The sequence below is a fragment of the Diabrotica virgifera genome, chromosome 3 (genome assembly GCF_917563875.1).
Source record: "Diabrotica virgifera virgifera chromosome 3, PGI_DIABVI_V3a".
Taxonomy (NCBI): domain Eukaryota; kingdom Metazoa; phylum Arthropoda; class Insecta; order Coleoptera; family Chrysomelidae; genus Diabrotica; species Diabrotica virgifera.
The window spans coordinates 45,558,851-45,571,342 of record NC_065445.1 but is presented as its reverse complement, the minus strand read 5'-3'; the positions used below and the strand labels follow the sequence as shown (position 1 = coordinate 45,571,342).

Sequence of the window (12,492 nt, the reverse complement as noted above, 5' to 3'; positions counted from 1 at the left end):
CTAACTTTCATTAAAATTTATTGATCTTATATCTTCAATCTCTTATATCTTCAATAAATATTTATTTCTATAGAAAAATGTAAAATAGGTATATTGAGTTTAATAAATGAGTTACTGATATTTTAAGTCTGATCATTGTAATTAGTAACAATTTAAAATTATTTACGTAATATTCCTTTTTACAACTTCTTGTAATAACTCAAGCTTCAATCAAATGTTCTTTTCTATATTCGTTTGGGTCAAAACATCAATAATATATATCTCAGAATATTACTTAGAGTTGTTTTTAATAAATAAAACTCAACATACAACTTTAATGATGAAAGTTTATTCAAATATCAATCCCACAATACATAATTATCAATCCAAAGAAGCGACAAGATAAATTCAAAATACAAGTGAAGTTAGACCTTTCTTCACATTTTTGACACGTTATGTCAAAATAAAGGAACTTTTATTAAAATAAAGGTGTCCTCTAATTTTCCTTAAATACAGGCGGCCTGTATTTTATTAAAAGACAAAAATAAAAGACGCAATACTGCGCATGCTTATATGTCAAAATAAAGGATCTTTTATTACAGGTCGACTTAAAAGACGTTGGCAATAACTCTCTAGTATCGATTATGGAGACCTGTAAGAAGGAGTGGAAAGGCAAAGCATCGTTTGTGGGCTAACTGATGTTTAAATTTAGTTAATAAAAATATAATATGTAAATTAACTACAGACCGACAGTCTGACTTTTATAAAATTAATGTTAATTTTTGTGAAATATTTTGTCTCAAAAAATGCATTGTTTCGACAGAAAAACTTTCAAGATCCTCCGATTATCACTACCATTTTCAGGTTAAAATAGTGTACACAAATTTCAAGGTCGTCCTATCTCGATTCCTCTCCTCTGTGTAGGTCTCCATAGTATCGATACAACTGACTCGAACTGACTAGTCAGCTGTTACATACAAGTACATTTTTAAAATGTATAATATATGTATGAATTGCCAATATAAATGAGTCAGATTAAATAAATTATTAGAAGAATTTTTTGCTTAGCAACAACACTTTTGTTTATTCTAGTAATATTTTGTATTTTGACAACGGCACCCGATTTGGGCGTCGAAACGTTAATAAAATTATTTTTTTCATTTTAATTGTGGCTTATTTCCCATATAAATAATTAATCATAAAAATGCCACAAGGAAATAGCTTCAGAAATACAATTATTGTTGTCAAACAAAATGTGTTAAAGCAAAACTTACCAGGAATTACCTGTCAAAACTGTTCAAATAGAACTGTTAATAATTATAATTTTAAATAAATGAAGTACATAACTATTAAAAATATTAAATACCTACATTATGTATGTATATGTATTTTATTTCAATTAAACCATTGTGAAATGAAAATAATGAATGAAAAAAAATTTTGCTTCAAATAACTCAAAAAATAAAGAAAAAATATTTTCCGAAACGAAAAAGTAACTTTTTGAATTAGTTTAAAAAATTGTTTAAACAATTTTTGCCCAAAAATTTCACCTGGCATCCTTCTGATTTATTTAAAGGGGACATTTTTGAATAGGAATTTGCAAACAAACATAATCAGAAATTTTTTCATACGGGAGCGGCCTCACAGCCAAATTAAAACATTTTTTTTTTATTAAAAATGAATAAATATTTTCAATTTTGTTCCAACCCGAAAGTGCAGTGGTATTATATTCTAGTTTCAATCAGAGAGTACAGCAAGCATCTCTGCCGGTTTCGGGTCTTCTTAGCTCCTCATCAGGAGATACATAATATATATGCTCTTCTCTCTGACTGAACCAGGATAATACCCCGCGAGCAGTCACGGATTGCAACGAACGAATTGGCAGGAATGCCCTAGCGACATATTCTAGAAAAAAGTTTAAGATTTTAATCTAACAGCACATAAAATGATATTTAAAATACCATTTTATTCGGAGTATTCAGTCAGGGAGAAGATCATATGTACCTCCTGATGAGAGACTAAAAAGCCTCGAAACCGGTAGAGATGCTTGCTGTACTCTCTGATTGAAACTAGAATATAATACGACTGCAGTTTCGGGTTGTAACGAAGTTGAAAATGTTTATTTATTTTTAGTATATACAGGGTGGTTCATCTTATTCGCCTCGATCTCTGTACAGAAAACCACTTGATATTTTAAAAAAATTTCTTCACAGAAATATACAGGGCCTTTAATACTACAACCTAAAAATAATGTGAATTATACAGGGTGTTCCAAAAAAGAATGGTATATCAAAGTTTTATTTTTTCTTATGGGATGCCCTATATCTGATGACATTATTGAATTGACCTTAAAACATAAGCTATACTTTCATAAGGGTTCCCTATACCTAAATATAGGGTATTTTGATTTATTTCGATTTTTATAAAAATGTAAGGTTTTAGAAAAAAATAAATATCTACGAATCTAAGAAGCAGTAACAAATTCTTTCTTGGATCTTAATAATAGATTATTTAGCATACTTAAACAGATGCTCATTGCAACAAAATTTCTTACAGGGTGGTCAAAATATGAGATTGTTCTATTAACAAATTCAAGCTGTAATAACTTACTTATCTTAAATGGAACACCCTGTATCTTACTAGTATATTGCGTAGAAAATTTACTTAGCTTTCAATTTGTACTAGGGTTTCCTATACCCATCTTTTTACAGGGTGGTCAAAATATTAGATTGTTCTATTAACAAATTCAAGCTGTAATAACTTACTTATTTTAAATGGAACACCCTGTATCTTACTAGTCTATAGAGTAGAAAATTTACTTAGCTTTCAATTCTTATTAGGGTTTCCTATACCTATCTCCCTTCATTTTTTAAATATTTAAAGATATCCTAATTTGTAAGCTTTAAAAATTAAAATTAAGTACCTATGTAGTGGTTATGTACAACACATCACCAACACCGGCAATATACTTAAATATCTTAGTCAAGATAGTTTCATTAATAAAATTCACATTTTTATCATTTAATCACACAGAGTGTTATTATTTTGAATGACATACTCGATATTCTATTCTTTATAATGGAAGATATTTAAAATCTCTTCAATTCCATGTTAACATTCTCAATACACATGTTATTCTGTAGATATAAATTCCCATGTTACTCTGTAAATACCCATTTTTACATATTTTTGTACAATAGGCTCGTTTTCGTCAAAGTAGCCATTGCATTTAATTGTTTGTAATTGCGATTTAAAGATTCAAACAAAAAGTGGTGTTCTTAAATTTACTTAATAACCGTTGGGTTAAGATATGGAAAATACTTATACGGAATGAAATATAATTTAAATATCTTCCAGAATACGGCATCTAATATAGGGTATGCAGTTTAAAATAAACGTATTATTCAATTTCACATGCAGGCCAAAATCAACTAAAATTATACAACACTCTGTGTGACTACATGATAACACTGAAAATTTCATTAATGACAGTATCTTGTCTAAGTATATTGCCGGTGTTGGTGATGTGTTGTACATAAACACGACATAGATACTTATGTAATTCTAATTTTTAAAGCTTACAAATTAGGAAATCTTTAAATATTTAAAAAATGAAGGGAGATAGGTATAGGAAACCCTAATAAGAATTGAAAGCAAAGTAAATTTTCTACTCGATAGACTAGTAAGATATAGGGTGTTCCATTTAAAATAAGTAAGTTATTACAGCTTGAATTTGTTAATAGAAAAATCTAATATTTTGACCGCCCTGTAAAAAAATAGGTATAGGAAACCCTAGTACAAATTGAAAGCTAAGTAAATTTTCTATGCAATAGACTAGTAAGATACAGGGTGTTCCATTTAAAATAAGTAAGTTATTACAGCTTGAATTTTTTAATAGAACAATCTCATATTTTGACCACCCTGTAAGAAATTTTGTCTTTCATTAAGATCCAAGAAAGAATTTGTTACTGCTTCTTAGATTGGTAGATATTTATTTTTTCTAAAACCTTACATTTTTATAAAAATCGAAATAAATCAAAACAACCTGTATTTAGGTATAGGGAACCCTTGTGAAAGTATAGCTTATTTTTTAAGGTCAATTCAATAATTTCATCAGATATAGGGCATTCCATAAGAAAAAAGAATGTGTGTGTACTTTGTACGCACGTAAGAAGTTATACTTCTATTATATGATTTAAACGAAATTAATATACTTTTTATTTATACAGGGTGTTTCAAAAAAAGGTAACCCCGTCTCTAGGGTAGGTAAAAAACTGAAAAATAATTAGGGTTTGCTTAGTAAAAAATGTTTGTAACGCCATCCGTTTTCAAGAAACAGGGCGTTGAAGAAAAAAAAATTTTACGCATTTTTGAGAATTGAAACATTGAAACAAGGTTTAAAAACTCTAATTATTGTTGATTTATCGTCATAACAATCAATAAATGTCAGATTTACATGGCACACTTGGAGAAATTAGAGGTATACCTATTAGAACTTTATCATTACTACCAGCATCAATTATTACTTCATAATTTTCAAATCAAAATATTCCGAAAACGGTACACAGTATCGAGTTTTACCCAGAGTAACTTTTTCGTGTAAAATTGAATGATGTTTAAGTTTACTTGAAATTTTGATTAATAATTATACTCTTAAAAAAGTTATATTGACTAATACTTAGTACGATCCGTGTAACTAGCGCCCTCTATGAGAATCAGATATAAAAACAAATTCATGGGATGTATCAGCTTCCAAAACATATTCGTATAAAATTTCATTACAATGTTGCCAGTAGTTTCGGCAAAATTGTAAAAAATGAGTAAAATTGTTTTTTCTTCAACGCCCTGTATCTTGAAAACGGATGGCGTTACAAAAATTTTTTACTAAGCAAACCCCAATTATTTATCAGTTTTTTACCTACCCTAGAGACGGGGTTACCTTTTTTTAAAACACCCTGTATTTTGTTTAAATATTAAACTAATTTATACTTACTACTTCTCAAACATTTTTATAAGAACAGTGCCAAAAATTAAAATAATAAAAGAATAAAACACACACAAACACATTAAACAAGCCACAAATGATGTCTGAACATTAATTGTCGAAAATTTTTTTAACTAAATACGTATTTTCTGAAAATACAATTATATAATAAATATACTTACAATCATAAAATGTATTAAAAAAAACAAAAAAGAATGTTTCTATTGGGACTCGAACCAGCGCTGATAAGAGCGGTTGGTATTGGAATTCATTCGCCTTCTCCGCTTAGCCACGGACACTATGTGTCATTATTTACGAAGATCGACTAACTAAACGGATTAAACTTGTGATATTTTGATATTTTGAAAATTGATCAAATTATTTTAATTTTGAATTGAAATGATTAAGAATTGAAAAAATACAACAAAACATAGAGTAAAAAAACAATATATTAGGTGAATATTGATAGAAATTTTGATGGTAATCAAATTATATAAATAAAAGTATTACATACTATGTATTTTGGCAGATCAAATAGGTAGGTTTATACCCAAGATACATTAACAATTATTACGTACCTGTTGCTTTTAAAAACTATTTAAAAGTCACTACAGTATTATAAATTTTTTTGTTTCTGTCCTCACAACAATAAAACTAATATATTATACATTTGTTTACCTTTACCTTTACCTCCAAACCACGGCTGCCATATCGGATAATTTTTGACATGTCATTTGAACATCCAATCAGAACAAAGTTATAATGCGCATGCGCCGGGCTGATAGGTTTTAACATATAAAAAAATCACCCTCTATCGCCGGTAAAGAAGTATAACTTCAAAAATATAACTTTGATATACCACTCTTTTTTGGAAAACCCTGTATAATTCACGTTATTTTTAGGTTGTAGTATTAAAGGCCCTGTATATTTCTGTAAAGAAATCTTTTTAAAATATCAAGTGGTTTTCCGTACAGAGACCGAGGCGGATAAGATGAACCACCCTGTATATATTTACTCTATTTGGAGTACGGAGGAAACCATTCTCGCTGGAACTTTATCGCTCTGAGCAGATGGGATGTGAATTATAAATTATAAATTTCCTCATCTTCCTATAGTCTTGCATTTTTAGAAGCCTCGGATGGTGTAACCAGAGAAGGTTTTCCATTGTTTTTAATCTGGTAGGATAATGGTTTTTAAATATCATTTTATGTGCTATTATATTAAAAAATTTAACTTTTTTTTAAATATTTTTTTTTATTTTAACTGGGCTATACGTCATGATGTGTACTGGGAATGTGTGTACAAATATTAATATTTCTACTTAAAAAAAAACAATCTTTTATAATCTATGATTTATTTGACGACAAATTTCATATTTTTTCGCTATTGACAGAACTGCATGAGATAAACAAAAAATGTGATTTCTGATATTTTTTTTAGATAAATTTAATATTTATTACCGGTTATCAGTACGTTGCACCATACAAAGTTCAAGTACAGTCAGAAATTTGAGATAAAACATTTGATTTTCCTAGAAGTGAATAAGCAGTTTTATTAGAATTTTAAAATTATTTAGGTAGTGAGGTGCAAAATTTTCATCAAACACAACTTTTAAGTCTGCTGACATCATTCGATGACATATTAATCCTGTAAACTAAATCTTGTTATAGATATCGTGGGAGGTAAATAGAATCTGCAAGCACTAGTGATTTAGCCAGCCTGAGAGACTTGCTCACCCATTGATAATGGCATTAGGGTGATACAATTCATTGGGGCAAAGAGGATTAGCTCATGTAAGTAGGAACCACTCTACCCTGCTCCAATACTCCAGAGCATCCATTTTTCGCCCCGATAGCCATCTGATGCTATACACCGGGAAGTCCTTATCATGCGGCAGTCCTGGGGCACACGGACTCCCACACGAAATCCTACTCCAATCAATGCAGGCCAGCGTGAGGCGCTCTATTCCCGCTATCTCTAGTGACTTATCTTCAATCTGTATTGTGGTGCTATCGACGAATCCTAAAGATAGTGTGGGTTTCGCACACTTTCAATATAGATGTTCTTCAAATGATAAATTCAGAACTTCGCTCATAAACATCATAAAGAGGAGAAATACAGAATAATTCGGCCGTATAATGCTTCTTCTTTAAGTTCCATCTTCTATCGAAGGTTGGAAATCATCATGACAATGCGGACCCTGTTGACTGCCGCTTTAAATAGCTCTGCACTACTGCATTCGAACCATTCCCGTAAGTTTTTAAGCCAGGATATTCTTTGTCTTCCCACATTTCGCTTTCCTCGGATTTTGTCTTGCATAATAAGTTGTAATAATGAGTATTTTTGCCCTCTCATCACATGTCCAAGTACTCAAGTTTTCGTTTTTTGATAGTTAGTATTATTTCTGGTTGATTTCCTATCCTTCTAGTTACTTCCACGTTCGACATTCTTTAAATCCATGATATTCGTAGGATTCTTCTCAAACACCAAAATTCAAAGGCGGCCAACTTATTCAAATGGACTTGTTTCAATGTCCACGCTTCCAAGCCATAAAGAAGAGTAGAGAACACGTTACATCGAAGCATCCTTAGGTGTAGTTCTAACCTTATATCGAGACAACAAAGAAACTTTTTAAGTTTAATGAATGATGCACGTGGTATTTCAATATGTGTCTTAATTTCTTTGGTTTGGTCAACATTTGATGTTATCCACACTCTCAATTACAGTATCTTCAACATGTTTGCGTACAATAGTTAATTGCATGTTTGCGTGTGCTGATTTAGCTATGATCATGCATTTAGTTTTCTTTAAATTCATCTTCAGTCCGTACTCATGACAGCGTTCATTAAGGCGTTGCATTACGTTCTGTGAATCATTGTTGTTATCGTTATTATTACTGTATCGTCTGCAAAACGTAAGATGTTCAAAAAACTTGCTCCATTGATAGATATACCTTCTATCAGAGAACCTAAATACCATCTATTACGCCTTATAATACAAGGAAAAGTGGAGGGAAAAATATGGATTGATCGAAAGAAGCTTTTATGGTGGTATAATATTAGACAATGGCGTGGTTTCACATTAGAAGAATTATTTCGTGCAGCAGTTAATAGAGAAATGTTTCAGGAACTTGTAAACATGATGGTGGTCAACGTTTGAATACGGACACGGAACCTAAAGAAGAAGAACATATTGAATAAAAATCAAAGGGGAACTATTTAATCTAATTAGATACGCAGGCGATATCATAATTGTATCAGAAAATATTGAAGGTCTCCAAATTCTGCTTGATCGTATTCAGGCAGTAGGACAGGAATGTAAATTAAAATAAACTTTACAAAATAACATATTTGGAACTGTCCCAATGGACCAACTAGAGCCAGACATTGAAATAAAACGCAGAATAGCAATAACTTAAATTACTTTTATAAAAAAGAAGTCAATTATTTGCAATAATCATTTGTTGTTATCTCAGTTTAGAACTAAGAGAACGAATGGTAAGCGTTATGTTTGAACGATTGATTTCAATTACTTTTAATTCGAAAACCATTAACTTTTGAGAAAAATGACAGGAAACCATTTGTCTCTAAAGTGATCCAAAAAACCTAAAAGCATATTTTCCGGACGAAAAATGGCAGATATTCTTGAGTTAAAATTGATTTCATGTAATCGAATGAACTATCTTTCAATAAAGTCCCAGGAACGCAACTCATAAATATTAGCAAAATCATTTAAAGTCTTCTACTTTAAAACGTATAATATACAGGGTGGTTCATCTTATTCGCCTCGGTGTCTGTACGGAAAACCACTTGATATTTTAAAAAAATTTCTTCACAGTAATATACAGGGCCATTAATACTACAATCTAAAAATAATGTGAATTATACAGGGTGCTCCAAAAAAGAGTGGTATATCAAAGTTATATTTGTTCTTATGGAATGCCCTATATATGATGCCATTATTGAATTGACCTTTAAAAATAAGCTATACTTTCATAAGGGTTTCCTATACCTAAATACAGGGTGTTTTGATTTATTTCGATTTTTATAAAAATGTAAGGTTTTAGAAAAAAATAAATATCTACGAATCTAAGAATCAGTAACAAATTCTTTCTTGGATCTTAATAATTGACTATTTAGCATACTTAAGCAGATGCTTATTGCAACAAAGTTTCTTACAGGGTGGTCAAAATATGAGATTGTTCTATTAACAAATTCAAGCTGTAATAACTTATTTAATTTAAATGGAACACCCTGTATCTTACTAGCCTATCGCGTAGAAAATATACTTAGCTTTCAATTTGTATTAGGGTTTCCTATACCTATCTTTTTACAGGGTGGTCAAAATATTAGATTGTTCTATTAACAAATTCAAACTGTAATAACTTACTTATTTTAAATAGAACACCCTGTATCTTACTAGCCTAACAAATTCAAGCTGTAATAACTTATTTAATTTAAATGGAACACCCTGTATCTTACTAGCCTATCGCGTAGAAAATATACTTAGCTTTCAATTTGTATTAGGGTTTCCTATACCTATCTTTTTACAGGGTGGTCAAAATATTAGATTGTTCTATTAACAAATTCAAACTGTAATAACTTACTTATTTTAAATAGAACACCCTGTATCTTACTAGCCTATCGCGTAGAAAATTTATTTAGCTTTCAATTCTTGTTAGGGTTTCCTATACCTATCTCCTTTCATTTGTTAAATATTTAAAGATTTAATAATTTGCAAGCTTTAAAAATTAGAATTAAGTAAATTTGTCGTGGTTACATATGTACAACACATCACCAACACCTGCAATATACTTAGACATGATACTGTCATTAATAAAATTTTCATTGTTATCATGTAATCACACAGAGTGTTGTATTATTTTAGTTGATTTTGGCCTACATGTGACATTGAATAATATGTTTATATTAAACTGCATATCCTATATTAGATGCCGTATTCTGGAAGATATTTAAATTATATTTCATTCCGTATAAGTATTTTCCATACCTTAAACCAACGGTTATTAAGTAAATTTAAGAACACCACTTTTTGTTTGAATCTTTGAATCGCAATTACAAACTATTAAATGCAATGGCTACTATGACGAAAACGAGCCTATTGTACAAAAATATGTAAAAATGGGTATTTACCGAATAACATGGGAATTTATATTTACAGAATAACATGTGTATTGAGAATGTTTACATGGAATTGAAGAGATTTTAAATATCTTCCATTATAAAGAATAGAATATCGACTGTCATTTAAAATAAGAACACTTTGTGTGATTAAATGATAAAAATTTGAATTTTATTAACGAAAGTATTTTGACTAAGATATTTAAGTATATTGCCGGTGTTGGTGATGTGTTGTACATAACCACGACATAGGTACTTAATTCTAATTTTTAAAGCTTACAAATTAGGAAATCTTTAAATATTTAAAAAATGAAGGGAGATAGGTATAGGAAACCCTAATAAAAATTGAAAGCAAAGTAAATTTTCTACGCGATAGACTGGTAAGATAGAGGGTGTTCCATTTAAAATAAGTAAGTTATTACAGCTTGAATTTTTAATAGAACAATCTAATATTTTGACCACCCTGTAAAAGATAGGTATAGGAAACTCTAATATAAATTGAAAGCTAAGTAAATTTTATACGCGATAGACTAGTAAGATACAGGGTGTCCTATTTAAAATACGTCAGTTATTACAGCTTGAATTTATTAATAGAACAATCTCATATTTTGACCACCCTGTAAGAAATTTTGTTACAGTAATCATCTGTTTAAGTATGCTAAATAGTCTATTATTAAGATCCAAGAAAGAATTTGTTACTGATTCTTAGATTCGTAGATATTTATTTTTTTCTAAAACCTTACATTTTCATAAAAATCGAAATAAATCAAAACACCCTGTATTTAGGTATAGGGAAACCTTATGAAAGTATAGCTTATTTTTTAAGGTCAATTCAGTACTGTCATCGGATATAGGGCATTCCGTAAGAAAAAATATAACTTTGATATACCACTCTTTTTTGGAGCACACTGTATAATTCGTATTATTTTTAGATTGTAGTATTAAAGGCCCTGTATATTTCTGTGAAGAAATGTTTTTAAAATATCAAGTGGTTTTCCGTACAGACACCGAGGCGAATAAGATGAACCACCCTGTATATCTGAATTTCCGATATGAATGAGGCAGATTAAATTAAAATATTAGAAGGATTTTTTTACCAAGCAACAACAATTTTATTTAATTTATTAATATTTTGTATTTTGACAACGACGTCTGAAGTGGAAGTCGAAACGTTAATATAATTCATACACGTCAGTTGCAATGCGGGGATAAATTTTCATGGTTTGGTCACTTCGAACAGAGAGCAGCAGGCCTACGCCTCTCCGATGATGACTCCAATAAGAGTCGAAAATCGTCGATCCAGATTGCTGGACTGCGCTCTCTGTTCTAAGTGAAAAATAAGAAATCATTTTTTAAGTTAAATTTTGGCTTATTTCCCAACTAGAATATGTAATAAATTGCATAAATGCCGCAAAGAAATAGCTTCAGAACAATGTTAACACATAATTATTAAAAATTAAACACAATAGTCTAAATTGAAATAAGCCCCGATTACCCTTCAGATTCTTGAAACTAGATGTTTAAACGTCAATTTTAGCACTTGGAAACGTCAAAAATAATAATTTTTTATATATGAGTTTTCAAGCCTCGAAAATGCGCATTTCCGCATGTTTCAGATTTTAAATCGCTTATAACTTAAAAACTATCAACTTTTGAGAAAAATGTAAAAAGACGTTTTTTATTTAAAATGGCCAAAACAATCTAAAAAGTACTTTCCAGGGCAATAAAAGGTGTTCTTTCGAGTTTGTTTAAAAAATTGTTTAAACAATTTCTTTACAAAAAATTTTGCCCGGCACCTTTCTGATTTGTTTAAATGGGACATTTTTGAACAGGAATCCGCAAAGAAACCGAATCAGAAATTCTTTCATTCGGGAGCGGTCTTATAACATGGACTAACAAGGATAGTGATTTGATGCAAGTGAACTTCTTATCAATAGGTCTATGTATGTCTATTACATAAATACTAGATAACATTATATAATATCAGCTGAACTATTAGACCAGTGCAGATAGCTCTAAAATGGACCAAAAAAATAAAAAATTAATAGCAGGATGAGACCAATTCCAAATGAAAGTACACATATTAGATAACATGTGGAACATTTTTCACCAAATCTGGATGAGGGGAACATGGGTTGGGGGAGCGTTTTTAGGGGTGAAAACGGTTAATTACGATTTGCGGCAAAACGGCACATCCTATCGAAAAAAGTTAAATCGCAAAGTTGTAGGAAATAAAAATGTCTACAACTTTTGTACATAAATATATTTCACATAACCTCAAAATATCCGAGAAAATCGGAAAAATCGATGTTTTTGATTTTATTTTTTTTTTCTCACTAAAAAAAAAAAATTTTTTTACCAAATATGGTGGAATCTTACCTCTTTCTG

At 30.1% G+C, this 12,492-nt stretch overlaps 1 protein-coding gene across 1 annotated transcript in view; it reads left to right on the top strand.

Annotated features, from left to right (window-relative positions):
• Nucleotides 1–6,534: 6,534 nt before the first annotated feature.
• Nucleotides 6,535–12,492, top strand: part of LOC114342828 (aldo-keto reductase family 1 member B7) — a 37,204-nt gene continuing 31,246 nt past the window's right edge. The window contains exon 1 of the mRNA XM_028293641.2: nucleotides 6,535–6,756. The gene's annotated coding sequence lies outside the window, so the exon portion shown is untranslated. The remainder of the gene's footprint in view (nucleotides 6,757–12,492) is intronic.